General features: G+C 40.9%; 1 protein-coding gene and 1 long non-coding RNA gene across 6 annotated transcripts in view; one reads left to right on the top strand and one right to left on the bottom strand.

Annotated features, from left to right (window-relative positions):
* kcnq1.2 (potassium voltage-gated channel, KQT-like subfamily, member 1.2) overlaps positions 1-24,528 on the bottom strand; it is a 163,105-nt gene that overhangs the window by 98,314 nt on the left and 40,263 nt on the right. The gene's annotated exons all lie outside the window — the stretch shown is intronic.
* Positions 11,592-12,553, top strand: LOC127352827 (uncharacterized). The gene is made up of 4 exons (XR_007881192.1): positions 11,592-11,643; positions 11,810-11,864; positions 12,014-12,207; positions 12,358-12,553. It is a non-coding gene; the product is annotated as an uncharacterized LOC127352827 (long non-coding RNA).

Here is a 24,528-nt window from a genome sequence, read left to right as displayed (position 1 = left end):
TCGGTAGTAATTATAGACCCATCAGTACCCTTCCAGCAGTATCAAAAATTCTCTGAACAGATAATATCTCATGTAAATGCTACGTCCTTCTCATTGCATCTTATGCAATTTGGGTTTCAAAAACACAATTCCACTGAAACCAATTGTTTTGGGTTTTTTTTGGAAAACATTAAGGCTAAATTGGACCAGGGAGGGGGGGGGCTTCCTTGCTTTAAAGAAAGCCTTAGTTATAGTTAATCATGAGGTTGTGGGGCGCTCGGTTAGCTCAGTGGGTAGAGCTGGCAACCCATGTACCGAGGGTGAGTCCTTGCTGCAGCGGCCCAGGGTTCGAATCTGACCTGCGGCCCTTTGCTGCATGTCATCCCCTCTCTCTGTCCCCCTTTCCTGTCTATCTTCAGCTGTCTCTTTCATAAAGGCAATAAAAATCATGAGGTTCTAATATATCAAAGTTAAATTTTTTACCCAATGTAATCAGATGATTAAAATCATACCTTACAGATAGAAAACACTGTGTTCGTGTAGACCATAAAACCCTCAGATATGATTGATAATTATGTTGGTGTACCTCAAGGTTCAACTTTGGGTCCCCTGTTATTTGTTAACTTGACAAGTCTGTTCACCAGATGTAATTTGTCAGATGTATGAGGATGACACGATCATATATTTACATGCAAAAAATAAGAAACAAGCTGCAGAAGCATGAGTTTAAATATTTAGGCATCATATTAGATACACAACAAACAAAAAGTTTAAAAAGTTGTGAACAGAATCAAATTCATTCCGGCAAATTATAGAGACATTGGGGACAATCTAATTACGGAAGCCTCAAAGTTGTACATCTCACACATGGACTACTGTTTGACCAGCTGGACACAGACAGGTAGGACCACATTGCAGTTTACCTTTTATCTGTGCTTATGTGATTTTGTCTGTGTTTATGTACTCTGTGTTTTGTGAGTTTCTGTGCTTATGTACTCTGTGTTAATGTGATTTTATCTATCCTTATGTGCTTTTTGTTTGTGCTTACGTGCTTTTGTATGTTTTCTTTTAATGTTTTTGATATGACATCAACCTGCCAGGAACTGCAGATGAAAATTAGCTGTATGGCTAAATCTGGCACATTTACATAGTAGACTTAAGTCCTTCTGTTAATTAATGTGCATTGTCCCTTTTAAATAAATAAACTTCAAACAAAACAAAAAAAACCTATGCAAACGTAAGATTTCACTTTTTTTGTTTTAGAAATGCATTATGATAAAAAACAAAGAAGATTCTCTAAATTCTAGAAATGCTGAAGGATAAAACGGTACAACTGGCAGAACAAACGTTGTTTCATGTGGCAAATTGTTTTTGATGCTGGTACCACAGCTATCCACTTCCTGTGTATGAGAAGCCAGCAAAGGTGCTGTAATCTGCTTATCTCCACAGGTGGCTGACATACATACAGCACATACATATAGACGTAGAAGCATATAAACACATAACATCACACAACATTATGAGCACATGCTCACCCAAGAGTAAACAGCGAGATGTGCACTTACAAACACGAACCCACACACAACCACATCCAACACACAGATGTCTTTCTCACATATCGCACATATAATGTGAAGTGAGGTGAAAAGGAGAGGAAAGAGAAACAAAGGACCAACACAAGAGAAGACAAAGAACACAATAATTAGATAGAAGACAGAAAGTTAGAATGAGAATAAAACAAAAACTATGACACTGTTTTGACTGTACAGCATGCACACAAGAATACGTAAAATACACAACACAATGACGGAAAACGTTGAACTAACATTAAAGATAGAAAAATTAGTGCAGTGACGAAACCTTAGTCCAAGTAAGAAACAGAAGACTTTAAACATATTAATAGAGAGACTGAAGGGATGTGAGGTGTAAAACTAAAACAGTTGCAAACAGCCACATGTTGTTGTCAGTAGCTGCTGGTACAGTTCATCTATCACTGGCTTACCTTCACCTGACAGCTCTGGACAGCTCATTAATTCACACCACCACTGACAGTAAAATGTGTCTTCCTAAACTCCAGAGTCTGTGCATATGTATGTATGTGAAAGTGAAGCTGATGTGTGGGTATCCATAAGCTCTTGCTGGGCGCCGAAATGACGTGACTGTAAATGTTTTCCACCCTCTCTGACTGACAGCAGGTCCGCCCAGCCCTCAGACGGATGTGGAATGTTTGTACAGTATGAGCGGCGGTGCTGACCCAAGACCCGAGCACTGGTGTTTAATCTGTTCCGAAACCAGTGGAAATCAAACAAGAGTGTTTCCCTTGTGGAGGACTCATGTGTGAGTATGTGTGTGTGGGTAGGTGGGGCGGGGTTCTTGCCTATGGAAGAATAACACTTTATAATGCTGGGGTTAGGTTGAGATCTGGGTAATTCATACTGACAAAAAATTAGTGGTTCAACTGATGACAGCTAAGATGACGACAGTAATGAGGATGATAATGACTGTGTGATCCTGTGATGATGATGGTGGAGCTGTGTGTGCGTACAGGACTAGATGAGGAATTATACACAAACTTAAGTCTTAATTAGATAATTCTTGATTTAAAGCTGCAATCCCAGATTTTTTTGGGCCACTCGGGGTAATGTAACAAGCCAAAAACGCAACATTGACATGTATTGTACTGTATTACACAGTTGGAACGGCAAACATGTTGGCAAACCAAGCCACACCAGCATTCATTTGGAGTTTTTATGGCCACTTTAGTTCAATTTAGTCCAATATTCACAATCCTTGTAGTTTGGTTTTAGTGTGCACCAACTCCTGAGGGAAATATCTGGCTCATTAGCAACAACATTTTCCCAAGCTCACTAACATTGTCTGTCTATTTGGTGCTAAGCAGATAGCGTACAATGGGTTTATATGAAAAAGCTGCCTGCTGCTGTTAAAAACAAGTTGATATGAGCAGAGCCAGAAAACTAAAACAATTCTTGTGTTTAGACATTTGACTTTATGAGAAGTTGAATTTATTTAGTTTGAGCTATTTTATCATTGTTGTATGGGAACTTACCAGCCCTACTGATATATATTATGATATGGCAAAGGCATGCAGTCACAACCAACCGATGTTAAAAGCATTATGCTGTGTTCTGCATTACATGAGTGTCTATATGTGTAAAAAAAAATCAAATAAAATGATGGCCCAGTGGCAGCCCTAACATGCCCTTTCTGTTAGTTGTGCATGTGAGAAGATGTTTGTCAACCACTGTCATTGGTTGACAAACTGTCATTGTCATTTGACCTTGGACTTCCCTAACATCCAGCCCAACCTGCTCTCCAAGTGAAGACATGGCAGAAACCCTGTCATTCTTAACTCAACTCCCTTCTTCATCCTCTCCTTCACCTCTTCTCAGAAAAAAAAAACACTGTTGTCAGGGGGCTCATAATGCTGCATGTTTACTTAAAATCTCTATCTGCCCATCATACAGCGTCAGAGAAGGGTGGGTTGACATGTTTTAGATGTTTCTTCATAGTATTCCCAGTCACTCTTCTGTGAAGTGTACGTATATTTAGGTACATGTGTGTTGTGTGTGTGAGTATGTGTCTCCACCTGATTGATGAGCCTAATAGAAGCACCCGGGGGTATGTTTCTGTCTCCAAAGCTTCGACGAGGAGTCTTCAGCTGCATCTCTACCCTTCTGTGAGGTCAAATGCAGGTCGCGGTGATAAAGGCTGAACTCCTGACACCCTTTCCAAAGAATGAGACAGCTCATTGTGTAGCAACAGATAGCAGACACAATGAGCCCTAGTCTGAGTCCTGTTTTCACCCGATGCGGTGCTTCTTTTCTTGGCCGTGGTGACGGTTGGCTAGTGACCCCATAATCACCCAAGGGTGCCCCCTTTATCGTTTTTTGTCCAAATTTCATATCAATGCAAATGAGGTTGGAGAGGAGTTCATCCTAGAACACTTTGGGACATGATAGGTTTTTTGAGGATGAGATTTGTGTACCCGGTAGAGAAATGAAGGCTCACTCAGTATCTGCTGAATGCATCATTACAATGTGGAGCTACTCCACTTTGCTCTTTCTCTGCACTATTTTTCCAAAACAACTCTAAGCCCACTTGAGAATACTTGAGGTTTGGAAGAGTCAGATTTTGGAAGTGGCCATGAGAAAAGTGGGATGTCACCCAAAGACAATATTTTTGATAAAAAGAGGACATAAGACAAACCATCTATACTTATTACATTTCTGTTTGATTTTCTGTGCTTTTGCTCCCACGTTAAGACCACTTATATGGGTATCAAGTTATAGCTATTGTTTTGCTTTGTGATAAATCAACAAGAAAGTCTTTTCCAAAAACCTGAAAAAAGAGGTTTTAGATTTTTCAGGCAGAGCTACAACCTGCTATTGTGATGAATTTTCAACACAGTGGTTTTTATATCCTTTGTTTGATTGCTCAAGCTCAATATGGGCAATGGTCAAATCTGATAATAATAAGCATTGCCTTACGAATTACAATCAAGGTTTACAGCACTTTGCATCCAAGAACGCAAAGTGTGTACATTGTGTGAAATTACTCTAGCTAAAACAAAATCCTCAGTGCTGTATTCATATAAACATTGGTGCAACAAATACTATGGCTAATATATATATATATATAAGCCATACCTATTTAAGGCTGATATGTGAGGCTGATATGTGATAAGTGCAACTGCAGAATTATTTCTTTCTTTATTCATCAGTGTCAATCACAACTTCCAATGGCAGTGGGAGCCGAGTTTAGGAACTCTGTATCAAATGAAGAAGCACAACAGCTAGGCAATGATCTTTGATAAGAAAGCAGAAAGTATCTCCATTTTCAAGAAATTTTTCAATATGCAGACTTTGCCTTCTTGCCTTGCTGGTTTTGTTAATTTGTCAATTTTTCACTTTGGAAGACATTGATTTGAACTTTCCCAACACTGGTGAAACTTTTAGATCTTTGGGCTTGGTTTCAGTTATATGAGCCACTAAGGGTTTTATACAGTTACCTTATCATCAAACAGGGATTTAAGTGTATATGTGTGTACATGTGTCACAGCTTAGCTCTCGCAACCTTGGCCACAGAAGTGCACATAGCACTGAAGAAGCAGCAGGTGTGAACGCCTCTGGGGCTGTCAAACGAGCTCACATACACATACACAAACACACACCACTTGGACAGTATTTCAACTTGTTGGCTTGCTCATAATCACTACCCCTTCTTCTCACTCACACCCTGCACTTTATCAAAAGACCCCGGGGCTTTTCCCTCACCAAACCAGGTGGCTGTAAGGAAAGAAAAAAAAAACTTTGTGTCACATAAGAGCCCCCACAACTCATCACTTTTGCCAGAAAGGAGGCCTGCCCAGCCCAGCTGTGGCTCTCGCCTTTACCATCTAATAACCATGACCTTCACGCTCTGCCTGTCAGACCTTTATTACTGCCGGCTACAGGGAGAGAGAGACAGACTCAGAGAAAGACAGAGGGAGAGAAAAGCAATAAAAGGCCACAGATGGGTGTGGGACAACACAGCTGACGAACAGAGAAACAGAGAGCTTTTCTCATACCATCACTGATGATGATGACTTCAATGACCTGAGATTGGCTGACAGATGCCTGCGCCCTCAGAGATTCAAAATGTCAATACATGATTTTGCAGTAGTATATTGCAAAGTTAAAAATGTCTAAGAATGACAGGCTCTGTAGGTCTGTGAATTTGTGTACTCAAGGGGTTGTCAGCTCACATCCTAAATCAACACACACTGGGCCTTCACTGACGGACTAAAAATAATATCTAGGTTACAATGCCCTGCCAAGCCCCAAACACAACAAAGTCTCAGGAAGCAGTCTTTTCAGCATGTTGCCATAGAGACTGACCACATGTGCAAGTCAGATAGGGGTGAGTGGTCAAACTAGCAGTCAGGCCGCGTTGTCTCCTTGACTATAATAGGCCTAAAATACAACCTTCATTTAACTAGGCACAGATGTGTTGGAGATAGCGGGTTTGCACTCACAGGTCATGCTGAGGGCATCTGATGAGCTCGGCACTAAAATAATTGAGTTTTCACCAACAATTGTGAAGAGTTGTGTCCATATTTCATATTTTGCCTTTGACCTCAAATGAGTCGGAACAGTGCAAGAACCCTTTGTAAAGATCCAAACAATCTTAGACCAAAGTTGGTTGCCTCTTGTAAGTGTATATCACATTACAGTTAAGGTGAGTAGGAAGAACCTCATTATGAATTCTGGTGTGGATTGTTCAAAACCTTTTTTTTAATTTATAGAGATCACAAAGTTTTCAAACATACCAAATTGGGGTTGAATCTTGGGAAAATGTGTATAAAATGATGCACAAGATTTAATGGAATGGTGCAACCCAAAAATGAGGTCTTGTGCAAACATCAAACAGCTTCAATAAAGAGCTGGAACAAGCTGATGCAGAATATAATGGATGGCAGAATGGAAAAACCAAACACTTGCTCTAGATGGGGTCTTTTGTATGTTTCACAGCCACCATAGTTTCTCCTACACGATTGGAAGGGGAGCGGTATTCAGTTGGTTGCAACCTGGAAATTCACCACTAGATGCCACTGAATCCTACACATGTGTCCTTTAAAGCCATTTTACTGGAAATAAAATAGCATTAAGTAGTCAAGTAGATTCCAGCAAGACAATGCATTTCAAAATGATAAGCACATAACATTTTCAATTAATCCCACAAACTGACACACTGGGACTAAAATTGGTGAGTTGTCAGTTATACCTGCATAGCGTCTGTCTGTTGTCCTGTTGTAGAGGATTGCTACCACTGGTGAAAGCAGGAGAGTTGTAAAAATGATGTTGAAGCTGAGGAGGATCCTTCCTTCAGAGGGGGGAAGGATCCAGAAGCAATGTCAACAAACAAACTGGAGAGCCATTCACCATGGTCATTTTTCATTCTTCTTTTCATCTTCAGGAATAGATGACTCCTACAGGGGGACTACTCCTATTAGCCTCTCATCATTTATCTACCTGTCTGTCCTTATTCCATTACTATAACAGTAGTTGCTAAAGCATTTTTTAAACAAATGTAGATAACTCAGAGGTTTTCTTGGGGCTACTAGTCTACAGGTGTGAATTCTAGAATGGCTGGGAAAACCTGAAAGTAAAATGTAAATGTAAAAGATGCTTTCACCTACCACAGCAACTACTGTGACGTTACAGTAAGCGGCCCCCAAATAATCCAAAGGAAATGCTCAGTGGCTGACAGTACAACTCCAGCAGGTGTGAGCCTGTTTAAGTGTTAAAATACTGACCATGCATCTTATTAATTTCCTCTGGCTGTATTTTTGACTTCTGAAAAATGGGAAAGAAATGAGAGTTTCCCTAACAATTCCTCTAAAGGCTAGAGCAAGAGTTACATACTACTACATGAAGTACACACATCTGAATGCTAAGCCTCTTTGATGGCTACATCTGTGCACAGAACCAATATTGTGGAGAGTACTGCTCCCAGACACTAATTAAATTTCAGTATTCAGAGTCTTTATTTAATGTATTTAATTTAATTTATTTAACTATAGGCTTAAGTAACTGGCTGTTATAGTGCTATACCCTTTGTACCATTCATCATAATGTGACACTATTTATTATATGCAATAATATGGAAGATTGAAACAAATCATATTAAAAACAAATGTGGGATAGTAATGCATATAAAAGAAATATCTGCGCCGTTAAATAATGTTGCATTTCATTGCAGTCAGGCAATTAATGCATCCTCCCTCTAAAAGAGAGAAAAGCTGTGCAGTGAGCTAAGTGTCAATAGCTTCGGCCTTGGAAACTGTTCTCCTCTCCAGGTGGAGAGTTGAGCCAAGGTTGAGCTCGACTGAAACCTAACAGGTTAGAACACATGGTCTCCTTTTAATGGTTTCGTGCAGCTGCAGAGAAAACAGATTCCATTTGGCAATAGTCAAACTGAAAAATTCCCAATGGCACATTTACATAGACTTTGAGCAGAAAACAGCCGTCCACTACGTATTTTTTCTCTGCGAGCTGCTTGACAGGAAATAAAGGAAATAGCAGCAGAAGCAAAGAAAAAATGAAACTCTACGCTCAGCAGCAGGACTTGGATTCATATGAACTCTGGGGATATATTCACTCAAAACTACGTATTATTAAATGCATGTACAGTGCATTTATATTGTATGTAAGAAGTTGATCCACAGTGTCATCAGTCAAAGACCAATTCATCATCTGCAAGAACTTCTACTAAAGTCAGCCTTTACTTAATTGCTGGCACTTATTTTTGCAGGTACATAGTGTATACAACTAGGTGAGTAAGTCACCTAGCCGACCAGTCAGTCAGGGTTGGAGGCAGGGGCTCCCCAGCAAGCAGTGCAGCTGTGCTACTGACAGATCGGTGCAGGGCAGCGTGCAGCCGGCCTCTCCAGACCCTGGCACATCAAAGCTCCCGGCCCCATAGCTAGCCCCCCTGTAGCTCCCCAGCCGGCCACTTCAAAAGACTTTTGGGTGCATCGCAGATTCCCATCAAAGGGCCTGGACGCAGCGCTCACCCACGCAAGCAAGCCAGCCAAGGAGATATGATTAAAAGCACATTATTGGGGGGAAGGAGGGAGGACAGAGGAGAGGTTTAGCAGGAACAGAGTGGATGGGAAAAGAAGACAGGATATCAGCCTGAAGGGATCATTCTTTGCCATTCTCACTCTCCCTCTCATTCTTCATCCCTCTTCCAAAATAATGCAGCTCTTGCCAGTTTTTAAGACGATCAGAGCAAAAAGATGACAGAACTTGACACGACTGCAGTAGTGCCCTGGTTTTTCATAATCTCTCTTTTCCAAATGCCTACTCCTTTTCTTCCCTTCTCCCCCCCCCCTCTCTATCCTCTCTTACCCTTCGAGGTCACTTCTCAGGTCATTTAATATAAGCCACTGGCTACACAGCCAATTCACACCTGAAATTGCCAGTCGGTAGCAGCGAGTGGCCTTGAATGGTTGCATTGTTGTCCCTGTGGGGGGCTCAGACAGCAGCACACCAGCCAGCGACCACAATGGGAGCCTTAAGGCCTGGAATAATTTGACTAAACGCATGGGATTTGCGAGTGCGGATTATCACCGTCCAGCCACGCAACCAACCAACCAACCAACCAACCAACCAACCAACCAACCAACCAATCAACCCCCCACCAATCTGACCAGTTAAAGCAGCATTGTTTTTGGGTGAGACTGCAACCTCATCGGATAAGCTACGCTGAGTTCATTGTTTTACTTTGGTACAGTGGCAACAATTAAACACCAGCTGGAGCACACACTTCATGCAGACATGCAACATCCGCTATTGGTTTTCAGACTAGATTTATTTTTAGAAGCCTTTTGTGTCAGAACAGGGGTATTTTTTGCAGTTTTGGCGGTACACGTGACGTTGTCAATACGCTTCTCTTTAGGCAATTTCCATTCATTTCATGGCTTGCCCCACGTCTTCATGCAACTTGCATATTGTTGTTGTTTAAAAGTGTCTGTTGGCAAGGCTGGTGCTGCTGGGCCTTTTTGCTGCTCATGATAGCTCTGCTCCCATTATCCCGCCTCATTAGAGTGGATGTCCAAAATGTCAGAAGAATGTTTTATGGACTGTTGAGAAATCACTCTCCAGCACAAGTCACCCAGTGTTCTGCCATGCAAGAGAGGGAGGGAGAGGAGAAGATAAGGGGTTTATATTCTTAAAGGGTGGGGTGGAGGGAACAGAGGGGGCAGCCTGCCTTTAGAAGAGCTTAGGGCCCAGTGTGGCGAATTAAATAGAATGCCCAGACAGAATTAGTTCCAAGGCAGACTGGGTCCCATTCTATGAAACCCAACAATTAGACGGATTAAACGTAATAACTCAGCCTGCACTGCCGCAGCTGCATTATGGTTACCCCGGCACCCAGGGGGTCGCTGTGTGTGTGTGTGTGTGTGTGTGTGTCTGTTTGTCTACGTGTGTGTGTCATAGGGGATTTATGCTCATATATGAAAAGTGACAACTTGGAGAGAGAATGTAATAAACTTTGGAAAAGAGAGGTAAACACAGTCCCAAACATTTCTAAATTTCGCTTTTCCTTCCACAAATGCAGCCAGTTGACATGCTGTTGTGATTTTGGTCATGTATTATGATTTGATGGGGTGAACTGTATGTGTCAAGGCCAAGCTTGTTGATATCCTATTCAAAAACTGCAATCCACAAGCCCGAGTATCACATTAGTATGATAGTGTGAAGGGGCCAGGGTGATGATGATGATGGTGAGATATTTTAAGAAAATTCAGACATCCATGTGAGTGAAAGGAAAAGCTGTCAAATCACACTCCACCGTTCCAAACATCACACGGTGCAGCTGAAGTCGCTGCTGTCTGAGTGGCAGGTTGACTGATTAACTTACTGACTGGCTGGTTTGCTGACTGACTGGCTGACTGCAGCCCCCGCTTCCCCCATCATCCACCTGTGTGTAAAAGGCCCTTTGTCAACGAGGCCTAATTTGATCTGACGCACCCTACACATGTGGAACAGCTCAGCAGCTCCACACACTTCTCGTCATTACACCGTGTGTGTGTGTGTGTGTGTGTGTGTGTGTGTGTGTGTGTGTGTGTGTGTGTGTGTGTGTGTGTGCGCGTGTGCGTGCGTGCGAGTCAGGAAGAGAAGAGACGACGCAGAGGGAGTTCTAGAGAATGACGTTTGCTGAGAAGAAAGAAGCAGAGCAAAGCGAAGTGCAAAAAGCTTTGGTTCACCTCACACACACTCTGGCCATCACCACTTCTTCATTCTCTCACACATCTAACACTCATCAACTATTCTCTTGTAGCTCCGTCCAAAAGTAGATATAGCAAACCTAATTCACAACATACACAGTCACACACAAAAAGAAAACCAATACTCAAAGCAAAAGGAAAGTATTACAAGTTTCTTTACTATTTCTATTCAGAAACATTGCAGTCAGATGATCAGTATTCTGTTGTAACAGTTCATTTGAAGGTAAAAACTGAAGTGAGCAATACCGAAATGTCTGAAATACTAAAATCAGCAAAGCTAAAACTGTAAGTCAGATCATCTGACTGCTCATTTCTTGTGCTGCCTCTCTTTTCTGAGCAATATTGCCATGTCCCCAGAAGAGTACAATGTTATTTTACTGACAGGTAATGATGGACAAAACTACACAAGTAAGAAACCAGAATTTCCCTCTGGAGAAAATGTAAAAATAAAAACAAGAGTATAATAAATAAGATTTCCCTCTACACAAAGATTTCTATGTTATTTTTTCTAAATCTTACAACACAACCTGGACAAACTAATGTGGTATCAAAACTAACACACCCAAAGCACCACAACCTTTGACAGCCTCATAAGAAACAACTCTTTCTTATACATTGCAAACTATACCTCAACACCAACAACCCTATGAACTTTGCACTCATTGTGCCCAGTCAGTGTCTGAGGACCCTCCCTAATTTTAGGTGAAACAGAGCAGAGCCAGCAAAAACCCTGCAGTGGGGACAAGGCCTGTAGTGTAACAGAGCTAGTCCAGATCAGTATGAAACCTGATCGACAGACAGACTGGGCTCGAGGAGACTGGGAGGCATCAGGACTGCTGTCAGTTCTGCCACTGTCAGGCTACAGACAGGTAAGTCTATCTGAACTGTAGCAATGAATAGAGACATGGATAGGTTTAGTAACGCTAACACAACAGCTTGTAAGAACCATGGGGTAGAGACAGATTCAGATGCATGACTGCGATGTGAATGCTATCTGATTATAAATGACAGCTAAAGATTTTATATGTTTCACAGAGCTACATGTCATCTCGGGAGAGTGAAAAAAGGTGTATTTTTTTCCACCTAACTTGTGAGTACTAATACCTTTCACTTGTGACACTCATAAAGTGGTTTTAAGTGCTGCTGAGGATAAAAACACAGAATTGTACATAATCTAGAATTAGCTGTGGTGTGTTTCTCTTTCCTCCCATCCGCCCCCCACCTCTCACCCTCCCACAGGTCAGCCCAGTTCTGGCCCTCTCCTGTGTATTTAAAGTAATTGCTCATGGCAGTCAAGGTGTCTGCATAAGGGCCTGTCATAAGCAATCCACTGGCATGAGTAGGGGCCTTGTGTATGAACCTAATCCAGTCAGTGAAGCCAAATGGACGGACGGAGGGGGTTAAGAAGTTGTTCAAGAGGAACCTGGAAAAAAGTAGGTTGTGCTGGCTTTTAATCCTCTCAAAGTAACATGAAAATGAAGCCAAGTCATTTTTCTTTTGCTGAAAATTATTATTTCTCTATGGCTACCCACCATGTTTGTGCATAGGTGCCTGTAACTTTCTTTTTGTTTGTCTTCTCTAAGGTTCACCACACACACAAAAAAATGAATTCAGCTGTTTTCATTTCTGCTTCAGCTGTTTCGTCATGAGACTCCTCCGTGACAAATTTACTGTACACTCAAAAGTAACCTACTATATTTTCTGGTTATTATCACCAGTCTTTCCCCTTGTTTCCTTTTGCACTTGTGTCTAATAAAAATGTCTAATAGTACACGGTCAGACATAGTGGGTTTTTTTGCACAACAGAACAGGTTTCTGTATTTGCTTTCACACTGTGAGAGCTGTTTGCTGAAGGCCTTCGACACACACAGAAATTCCTCACCCACTTACCCCACCACAACGCCAAGTTCTGTAGCATGTTCAGTGGCGGACACAGACGGACGGCAGACAGACAGACAGACAGACAAACAGACAGGAACTAAGGGGCCAAGACCAAACGTCGACCCTCTCTGGGGCATGGCGACTCCAGTCAGACACAGCAATAAGAAGTGGAGCCCCGGCCCCTGCAGCCAGACTTGAGAGGAGACGACTTAAGGTCCTAAGTGTTTGGGAAACAGGCCCATCAATGTCAAAGCCTTTTATTGCTTTGGCTTCCTATTGCTTTTCCCTGCTTGGGGGTTAGTATGAATCTACTCCCAGCAAAGGCAGCGGGATGGGTTCATCTTTCATCAGTCATAACCTTGGCAATTAAGTAAGCACACATGAGGAATGACCCAAGATTAAAAGAAAAAAGGTCATGGTTGTTTTAAGTGGGGTTGTGAGTGAGGTCTCATGCAATCACAGTGTCACTGAAATGTTTTTATTTGCTTTTCAATTTTGAATAAAAAAACATTTCAGTGTCCATGTTGACACTTCAATATATAAAGCAGCGGATAAGAGATAAAAAGCTTTGTGAACAGCATGTACTTTAGAGTTGGAGGTTCTGGGAATTGCAAGATAAAGACCTAATAAGAAAAGACTAACCACAAGTGTTTGTGTTATAGAAACTGCACACAAAAACATATTCAAGGATCTTTTACCAATACGCTATTAAGTACTTAAATATGTATGTAACTTCAAAGAATTTCAATTCAATTTAGCTTATAGGCAGAATAAACATAAACCGAGGAAGCCATTTCCATTGTGTACATGCATTAGGCTGACTAAATGACATTGACACAATCCTTTTGCCAAGTTTTTAGACAAAACTGTGAATGAAAACTCTTTCCAGATTCCATGGAACAAATTGATTACTGATTCCTAAACAATTTCGTTGAAAATGAACAAACACTATGCCTCTTTTGTTTCAATACAGAATACTTTGTGTTAAGTAACAAATGAGTTCATTCAGATTTCATAACAAACAAATGACCAAATGCAAATGGCTCAAAAATGATGGAAACTCTAGATTCCTAAAGTCATATTTACTAATAAAGTTTAGGCAAATAATGTCCGCTTTCTTGTCCAAACAACGTTTTATGGAGCTACTGACAAACAAGGCAAAACACAGGGGGATGGAGGAAAATGGGAATTGTTGGTCTTGACCCAAAACTAATAATTTAGTTAGCCCTCGCATTCTGCCCAAATTGTTTCAGTGTTTATCAAGATCTGCTCTTTTTTTTTACTGTAGGTTGTGCATGTGGTGCACAGAAATGTTCTCTATGCATCTAACTATTCAGCTACTTATTTGTCTTGCCTGTCTCTGTATTTATCCAGACAACGACAAACAGAAATCCATGTAGTAACACACTCAGTCAGTCTGGTGAAGCACCCAGGATGGAGCAAGTAGACGGGTGCTGCTGGCTTTGGCACTTGACAAACAGCTTGTTTGAATACTCCTGACAGCTCTGTGAGATGAACCCCTGCTTGCACCAACACACACTGCGCTTTCCTCACCCTCGTCTTTCCTCCCCAAGTCCCAAACCTGGGGAGAATCTGTTCCACCCTTCCTCTGCCTTGCACAGACACCCCCACTCTCCCTCCACCCCAATCCACTCCAGTTTGTGCACAAATAACATCTTAGCTCTTTACATTACATTAGATATAAGTTAGAATAACAGAGTCAGTTGTATCAAACATAGTGAGACTGGCTGCTGCAAGGTTATTCTAGTACACTGCCCTGAATTTATTCTTTAAATAACATTTCTCTGGCTGAAGTCGCCTCAAGTGTTACATTTTAAAAACTTGTCTGACAAATGGTTTCTATGGAATGACAGATTAATCAGATTGAATCCACTGTGGTATGATATGCATGGACAAAACATCTTCGACGGAAAGTTCAAGGCCAACTTGTTATTAAGTCCGAGCCAAGGCCGAGAATAAGCAGGTTCAATATTTGAATGATTATTTTCCTCATGGTTGCCCAACACTTGATACGAAACTGACTGATTGTTTTTATTCTGTTTCTATGGACCTTGCTCTCTTCTCTGGAAACTGTCACTGAGTCCAATAATATTGTTTCCCTCGTAGAAAGGGAGGCTAGCTATGAGTCAGTTATCTGATGGGAGCCTAGAATATTTCTGTGTGTGTGTGTGTGTGTGTGTGTCTGTGTGTGTGTCTGTGTGTGTGAGGGAGACAACGTAGGAGGTGCTGCCTGCTTGTCGCCGAGTCTGTCCTGAACCCACAGAGCCAAACTGCCGCAGGAAGAATCTATGCCCCCGTGTACTACAATATCCTGTTTGGACTCAAGCTGCTCTCCCTACTCCTACACACAGAGAGAGAGAGACACACACACACACACACACACACACACACACACACACACACACTACTTACCCTGCTCATACATCACACTCAAGCCCCCCCGGCCTACAACATACAACTTTGTTTTCGTTGCTTTTCTGCACACACTTCTGCATTGCTGCTCTGCAGATGTCATGTGAGGCTGCTTCTATAGGCATTTAATCTGATACACTGCTTGGGGGTGTAAAGAAAGAGAGTGTGTGTGTGTGTGTGTGTGTGTGTGTGTGTGTGTGTGTGTGTGTGTGTGTACAGGTTGGGTGGGTGGCTGGGCAGCAGGCTGAAGTTGTTGCTCAGCAGTAACAGTATGGACGCTGTAGCAATCACAAGTCAAACAAGTGTAAGTGTAGTGTGCTTGGTTTGAGTGTGTGAAGCTGTGTGTGTGTACGTGTGTGCGCTGTGCACACGCACAATAAGGATTTGCATGGATGAACACACGCACACATATGCACACACACACAACCACACACAGTAATAAGACAATAAGAGAGCAGGGGATATTGGTGCTGCATCCATTCATGTAAATATCTATCTATTCGTCGAGCCAGTGTATGTATCATTTCTCATAATCATAGCGAGAGAAGAGAGGGCTGCGTGAGCTGTTCTGTGTGCATGGAGGAGCCCTGCTTCCCGTAAGCAGCCGATAAAAATTACAAAAAAAAAAAAAAAAAAAAAAGGCGGCTGGCCCAGGGGCAGATACCTCACTTCCCAACAGAGCACAGTGCATTTCCTGAAACTGACAACTGCTAGGACTTGTACTAAGGCCAGACCAAACGTGAAAGAGACAGACAGAAGGAGAGAGAGAGAGTTAGAGAGACAAGGGGAAGAGAGAGGGGGGCGGGGGGGAAGGGAGAGAGAGAGAGAGAGAGAGAGAGAGAGAGAGAGAGAGAGAGAGAGAGAGTGAGTAGGTGACTTGACCTACAGTACAGTCAGGAAAAATTTTGTATGCTGGAGTGACACGCAAATTCAAAGGAACACGCACACTTTTAGCTTTTGATCAGTCCTTTGGCCAAACCGAGATAGCTCTATATTCAAAGGTAAAAGTGCCGGCTTAGAATCTTTATCTCAAACCAAACTGTTATCTACTGTTTTGGAACTGGCACACCACAGCTATTGTTCACTGCTAGACCAAAGCAGAAAGTCTGGCACAAAAAAACCCGAACACTGTTGGACCACAAAAAGAAAAACACAGCTTTGATAGAGGGAAAGTGTGGTTTTGTCAATTATTTTCATGCATCTCTCCTTTTCTCTTTCTTACTTGCCCCTCAACGGAAAAGTGGGATAAAAACATAATGAGTTGCAGGCAGAAGGAGAGGTTGACCGGGGTAGCAGCAGGGATGGTGGTGGTGGTGTTGATGGTCTTGGTAATAGGCACACCCCGACTGCAGACACCAAACCCATGAGAACACCCCAACAAGGACATTTCCACTTGAGCTCAACCCTTCACTTACTATTTCCTTCTTACTCTCTGTGGAAATCCAACAGAGGCAGAATTATTAAATCTACACTAAAAAAAAATCCCCCAAAAATCTAATAAAGTTCAGTGATTGTAGTCTGCCTGTCAGTGAAGAGAGGTGAGAGGCGTGGGGCAGTGATGTTGCTACAGCACAGCCTGCCGGTCGGCGAGGGGAATTAATTTACTCCTCAAACTCAGCTCCCCTCCTCCACTCACTGTAGTACTGCTGACGTTTGGCTTTTTTAGGCTGCTGTGTTATTTCAGCATTTCAAACCAACGTAACCTCTTTATCATGTACAAAAAGGGCATAAACAAAAACGTCTGCATATGACAATATTAAACCATATATCACCCCGTTAGTCTAGTTAGCTCTATTATACTTTCTGAAGAACTCACAAACACACTTGGTGTGCTTTAGAGTTTTGCTAGAAGACTAAACCCTTTTGTTGAAATAGTGCTGACCTCTCTTTGTTTAAAGTTATTTAAAATATACTAAAATACATTTTCAAATTATAATATACTAATTAATGAAATTATTTGTCTCACCCTGTCGCACACAGTTCACATGTATTTTTGTATAGGTTAAAACAAAACTTAAATTATTTTTCTCTAACTGTTCTAAAACAGATGAGACCAATAGCTACCATTATGGAAATGAGGATTATGTTTTCTGGGAATTGTTATTTCTTTGTTTTTATTTTATTTTATTTTGTCTTTGATACACGTGAGGTTTTTAAAAAAAAAAAAAAAAAAAAAGCTGTTATAGCTCTTAAGACTTTTTTTTTTTTTAAAGCAATTAAACATTATTTCTCTGCAAGACTTTTCTTCCTAGCAGTTTTGTGACTAAAACTAAATTTAACTAGGTTTGTTCTGGAAATCTAGGACACACTATCGCCTTTAAATTAATAATAAAACACACAGAAAATGTAACCAGAAAATAAATCATCCTTTAAATTTTCCTAAAATTATTTAAAACATTTTTCCCATTACTAGTGTAAATTAATAACATATGTAAAATCCTGGCTACAGCAGTTTCAATTGTAGATGATGAGTAGATGATTTTTTTAAAGAAGAAAATCTATCTTGTTGAATCTATTCAGAGTGAATCAGGCTGTTTTATGTTTCACAGTTTGTTCCACTCCCACCATCTGACTAAGTTTGTAATATTAACTGGAGATGTACCACCCTGCCCTGCTCTGACAAACTCCAGTATGTGGTATACAGTATTTTTATGAGCTAAGCAGGGAACATTATTATCACCTCTGTTACCATCAAAATATTTCTGTTGAGATCACACTTTAGTGCTGGCCTCCTTTTCCAACACATGCTTTTGAAGGTCTACTTTTATTTGCAGTGCAGTCTGTATTCGTTTGATAAATCTTTCATAAAGTGTATATTGTGGTGTACAATTTTGTTGCATCTATTATAATGTTGGCATATTGTTGTATTTAATATTACAGTCCACCCTCTTCATCTTTGCCCTAAATTTATTTAGATTATTAGATTATATTTAAAGTTTAGGATTTTATATTTATATTAGAATTTCTGTATTTAATTACTTTTTATGTGATTTTATGCAACTGGATTACTGATTTATTTATTTATTTGTGTGTGTGTGTGTGTGTGTGTGTGTGTGTGTGTGTGTGTGTGTGTGTGGGTGTGGTTGTGTGCGTGTGTACACACACATCCACACATATTATACAGCCAGCAGAGGCCTTCAGCAGCCAGTCAAGATTATTCGCACACAAACATACAATGAACACTATCTGCACCAACTGCACGAACATTAAGAATTTTACCGCCAGTCGAATTTTTCTGTACTGCGCTGATGACACGCTTCCTTCATATAAAGCCATTCATTGTTGAAGTTCAATCTCAAAAAATATAAAACATTGGAGATATTTAATGTCATTTTATGCATTTTACTACTTCTCAGAGCCTCAGACTGGAAGAGGCTACAGCACTTTGATCTACAGACACCCTCTGTGACTTTTTGACCGGCTTTGAATGAAAAGGATAAAACGGAGCAATAAAATTACAGTAGTAGGCTGGAAAAGACTTTACAGCACATATACACTTGTAGTATAAAGAGACTGGCCTTTCAGCACTAGAAGAGACTTATTTAGAGGGTTATTAGTCCCTGCCATGGCCCCTGGGGGGTATTTCATTATGAACTGGGTTCTATATGGCTCCTATTAACAGCAGTGGAAAAAATACACTAGGGGAGCAGAAAGAAGTGTGTGTGTGTGTGTGTGTGTGTGTGTGTGTGTGTGTGTGTGTGTGTGTGTGTGTGTGTGTGTGTGTGTGTGTGTGTTGTGTGTGTGTGTGTGTGTGTGTGTGTGCGTGTGTGTGTGTGTGTGCGTGTGAGTGTAAGTGACAGACACATGGCAAAGGCTTACCTGTTCCCCTTCCATGATTTAAAGCTTTTCTTTCACTCCGCTGCTTTAAAACATCTGGCTCCAGAGGCTTTTAAGGTTTTGACTGATAACCTGCGGACTGCTTCCTAATCTCCAACTACAGTGAATGTACGATATAGAGCTACAAGAAAAGTCTTTTTCTCTCTTTGCTTTAATCCTCTACATTGCTTATCTTTTTCTTAGTACTGCCAAGATGTAATCTAGACAGAAACACTGTGGTTAGATTTCACTAAGAAGCAAAGAGCACACCAAATTCCACTGCACTCACTGTGGTGAAGCTGCAAATGTGTGACTGTGAGCGGCGCCTATAAAACCAGTGCAAAGCCTGGTGATGGTGGTGTGATAGAGACAGCCCTCGGGTAGCTAATTCTAGCCCCCTGTAGTCTTTCACAGTGGTCAGAGTGATAAAGAAGAATTCTGAGAATAAGAGTTCAATTGAAAACACAGAAACATTTCATCACTTAAAGCGAGGGTAGGTACAGTTAGAGAATCTAGCAAGAAACAGCAAGATTTTGAAAGTAAGCGATCAAAAGTTTCCCACCCCCTGCCTTCAGGTCTCCTTCCAAAAACACTCCTCAAAATACACCAACATACAGTGCCTGACTAATGCTGGAGTCCACAAGCACCAACTACCTCAGGTCTCATTCATACATAATTTTACATAGTACCTGGTTCAGTAACGTAACAAATTCCCTCCACAATGAAACAAACCAGATGATTAACTGTCCCCCACTTCTCACTGCAAAAGCCACACCGATGTTTAACCTGTTGCTTTATCCAAACTTTTTGTTCATAGGGTTTTCTACTTCTGTGTTTAATTTCTTGTTTTGTTTAACAGTGCAAACTGTTGTAGGTACAGGGGAAACTATACATCTTGGCTGGTCTTTCTCTGCCATTCTTGTGCGATTATCGTTGGTTTTAGCAATACCCGCCTGGCCGGCTTGTGGAAGGTAGAAGATTCCAGTCAGTAAGAAGTATAAGATCAGGGTTTCTGCAGTGTTTAACTAATTGAATAATTGAAAGACTTTTTAAGAGAGGTTTGTCACAGTCATATAGAAAAATCCATAGCAACAGTAAGGTCTACGGAATTTATTGACATTTATATCACTTATTTTCCCCAGAACTTTGCAATTGTGTATAACAATAATTCCTAGTAATATAATTAATCATTTAAATTGTTCTGAACTGGGAACAAAATTGATAGAATGATTGACCAATTAAAAAATTACTAATTTAAGTTAATTTAAGCTTTTTCTATAATAAACACTTGTTACTGTAGCTAGCAGTATCCACAGTTATTGTTACAGGTTTTATGGCACTGACTGAGACTCCACAAAAAAGGATTAAATAGCATTCTGCAAAACCACGCACATAAAAAAGTTAGAACTTTTGCAAATGACATTTCAAACTTTTGAATGTCTTCTAAGGCCTTTCCCCCCCTTTTTTTTTATAAGGACTGAATTAAAAAACCTTTCCAAATCATCTGGAGTCTATCTGTTTATGGCTGCGTTTCTGTGGAAATAAATGTCCTCAAGCCACCTTATTCTGACTCTCATTAATGGGGCCCTAATAATTTAATTTAGCACAATTTAGTTTTTTGTATAATCAACACTTGTTACTGCAGCTAGCAGTATCCACAGTTATTGTTACAGGTTTTATGGCACTGACTGAGACTCCACAAAAAGGATTAAACAGCATTCTGCACAACCACACACATAAAAAAGTTAGAACTTTTGCAAGTGACATTTCAAACTTTTGAATGTCTTCTAAGGCCTTTTCCCTTTTTTTTTTATAAGGATTGAATTATTCGCTTATTAAGGCACCCTGAAGATGTATAAAGTGAATAAAAAGTGTTGTAATTCCTCTAGCCTAATTCAACAAACCTGTAGTGAAGTTATTCACAGTGTGGAGCTTTCCTTAAATAACATGCATATTTTAATGCAATTCAAGCTGACCAAAACACCTTTATGTCAATATTATATAAATAACCCACCTCTCTCTATTTAAAATAAGGGGAAGGAATATTTTAGAACAATCACACCTCCAAAGAAAATACACCCAAACCCTCCCACCTCATGTGATTGGAGGCTGTATCCTTGATGCGATGCCAAGGGGCCCATTTTAGCCTATTCTACCCCTGCTGACTCGGACCCAATCTTAGTTCAAACACATAAAGAGGGGTTCATTCAGACAGGTGGGGCAGGCACTTAGCCAGGGCGGAAGCACATGTACGCATGTGGAGACATGGACACACACAAATACATGCACCATCTTATGAGTTTCTCTGTGGTCAAAGCGTGGGGCAGAAAGTTGCAGCTCGCCTTTAGTCTCCTACCTCTCCGGCAGGTAAACGCCCTGGCTAGTAGCATATCCCTGCTTCTGCGTGTAAGAGGGAAGAAACCACAGGGCCCCACAGACGAGCTCCATCAACAGGCCCTCTATTCATCTCCAGGGCCAGAACACTGGGCTCTCTGACGAAGCTCCGGCACCTGGCTGTGGATGGACGCAACATCAGAGGCTGGGTGTCGGCAGCACTGGTCGCCACACCTGAATAAACCCCCCTGGCCCACATCAAATGGCATGGCTGGCTTTTTAAAAACCTGAGAGCACGAGAGCTGAGAGAGTTGAGCAAAAAATGTGGCCAAGAGAGTTGTGGCAGGCTATAGGATTGGCTGTACAAACAGGCCACTCAGGTGCTGCTGCAGACTACTGTTTTCATTAACAGGAGTAAAGAAGAAACTGGGCCCTGCGCAGGAGTAGGAGGAGGAGGAGGAAGAGGAGGAGGAGAACATGGAGAGAAACACACACACAAACGACAATAGGGTGTATTTATACAGGTGCCTCTAATGTTGGAGCTAATATTGGGAGCAGGGAGGGAGACACACCTCTAAGAGACAGGGAAGCATCTTCACCAAGTCTGGACTGGGTTGGACCTTACTTTGATTTCTCCACAGTCATAGTAGGAATTGCCCGGATGAGGGCAAGTGCAATCACAAGTCACATAGTCATGGTTGCTTTATAACTTGGAGGTCTAAATCGATTTGTACAACCAGTGAAAACACTCCACCCTGCACCCCAGTGCGCTGGACTCTCCTCAGAAGATTCCAGTAAAGTAGAGATCACAAAAATGACAAAATCCTTCTCACCATTTCCCAAGTGTTGCATGATCTGGTTCCTTGCACACAGGATTGCCAGTTTTTTTCACAATACATAGTGCTTTGTTTCCATATTTGTTTTGACATGTTTTTGCTAAATTTCAGAGTGACTCACTTATTACAGATAACTAATAATTACCCATGAATACAAATCAAACTTTTATTTGCACGGCTCTCTATCCCAGAAACAAAAGTCTTGAGAATAATACTTGTTGGCTTCTTCTTCAGTAACTAATGTGATTTTGCTTGAAGACTACTTACTTCCTCTCCAGTAATTAATGTAATTTTGCAATAATTAATGAAGAGGAAAAACATTTCCAAATCATCTGGAATTTATCTGTTTATGGCTGCGTTTCTGTGGAAATAAATGTCCTCAAGCCACCTTATTCTGACTCCCATTAATGGGGCCCTAATAATTTAATTTAGCATAATTATGCTGGTTCATTAGTTTAATTTGTATGTTTAACCTCAATGTTACAATGCTGTGATCCATTAGGACAAACGTTATTAAATAAAAACATCCCAAAATAGCCAAACAAAGGAGCTTCTACATGGAACAACTAAATTATAAAGGCAACTAACAAAAACAATAATTGCCATTAATATTGTTTCGTGAGTGTATTAATATTAATATTAACAGCAGCTTTAAGGTCTAATCAAAACCAACACTTTTCCAGTTTTTCTTGTCTTGCCCTTAAAGAAAAGGGAGAACAACTGTGACATCACAGAGCTGCTCAGTGGGGCATGTTTTGAAAACAGCAATTTTCCTTTTTTACATTTGTGGTGATGAAGAGCTGCTGATGGTGAAGACAAAGCAATGCAGGGCACAGAGGAAAGCTAAGCTACATTTTGGCAGATTTTAAATGCACTCCTGAGGCCACATACATACACATAAACCATATGCAAAAACACACAGCCCATATACATTTCTCCTCCAGACACAAGACTTTCCACTGACTTTGTTTTTTATTGATCTTTCAGGCAGCGTTACGGTTGGTGGACAGTAATGATGTTTGAGCATGTTTACAGGGATGCTTCTCATTGTTTGAGTGAATATAAGTTTCAGTAGTGGGTATAATACTTGGTTATTAACTACAGCAACTGCGAGTCTAACAGTAAAATCAGCATGAATTGTTACATTTCCAGCACCCAAAGAAACCCCCTGTCTTGTTTTGAACTTCCGTCTTCAGAGGAAAAAAAGGGAAAACAGTAACACAACTTTCTACAGTACCTAAAGTAATTTCGCCCCGGGGATTATTAAAGTATTTCTGATTCTGATTCTACAGAACACACTGTCAACTAATATGAACTATTTTTGGCTTTGACTCAGTTGGGCCTGGTCCATGTGTAGTTACTCATGCTGATTTTGGATTGAACCCTGATCCACTGCACCACACCAGGATACTTACTAAACCAGAATGCCGTGACAGGCTCACTTCAATCTACCACTCCAGGCAGATTTAAGTGGAGCTGATAGAGCCAAAATGGTGCTCATATCATTTCCAACCACTGCACACAGACCAGTCAATAATCTGGAAAGAGATAGAGTTGATGTTGGTGTGTGTATCTTTTTATTTGGTCTGGATGGTTTATTTATGTAGTACTTGCTTGCTGAGTCACTAGATTTTCCAACTTGTGGTGAGAGGCCATAAAGTGGGCCATTCTCCCAGTCACTGATGGTCCCTCGCCATAAAACTCTCCCAGAACCACCAACACCACTGAGGGGGAGTAAACACTCTCACCCCTTATAAGAGCAGCACGAGGGCCTTCATTAATGCCGGATGGCCAGTGTCAAACCCAACTGAAGATACTCTTTAATTAAGTACTTCATGAAAACTTTTATCGCATTGGGTGTGACATATATATGTCATAAAAGATGGTTCTCTTTATGGCTCCTGGTAGGAGAATTTGCTCCAGTGGCCAATGACCTCTCTCTGTGAAAGAACAGTAAAAATGTAAACACACAGCATCATCTCTGTAGTAAACAGTGTGTGATTTAGATTAGTGTGCCCTGATCCTGCCAGGAACTTGTTTTACAAGTAATATTTAATATTAGTTACTTTTTTCACATGTGCATTTAAGTATCACATATCTCCCATTTAGGTAATATATACAACACTCAAAAATTAAATACTGTTTAGATAAAAACCTGATGACTTTTATTGCAGTGAGCCATGCTGTATATTCTCCGTATTGTGCATGTGCAAATTAAATCATACTAGGAAAGTCACTTGTGGCCTGGAATGATGTACGGTGTGCTAGCCCTATATAAAACATTCCCACCATTGTGTAGCCTGCTCCAAAATAATCTTTAAACCAAGATTTGAGGTGACAGAGAGCCCATATTGACTGAACTGCAGTTACAATTGTAAAACGTATTCAGTTTCATTCTTTCTGACCAACGCTTTAGTTCGGAATGACGATGAAGATCAGAAAGATTACGAGTAC

This window comes from Dicentrarchus labrax, unplaced genomic scaffold (genome assembly GCF_905237075.1).
Source record: "Dicentrarchus labrax unplaced genomic scaffold, dlabrax2021, whole genome shotgun sequence".
NCBI classification, from domain to species: Eukaryota; Metazoa; Chordata; class Actinopteri; family Moronidae; genus Dicentrarchus; species Dicentrarchus labrax.
The sequence above is the reverse complement of the archived record's forward strand: the minus strand, read 5'-3'. Positions and strand labels throughout refer to the sequence as shown.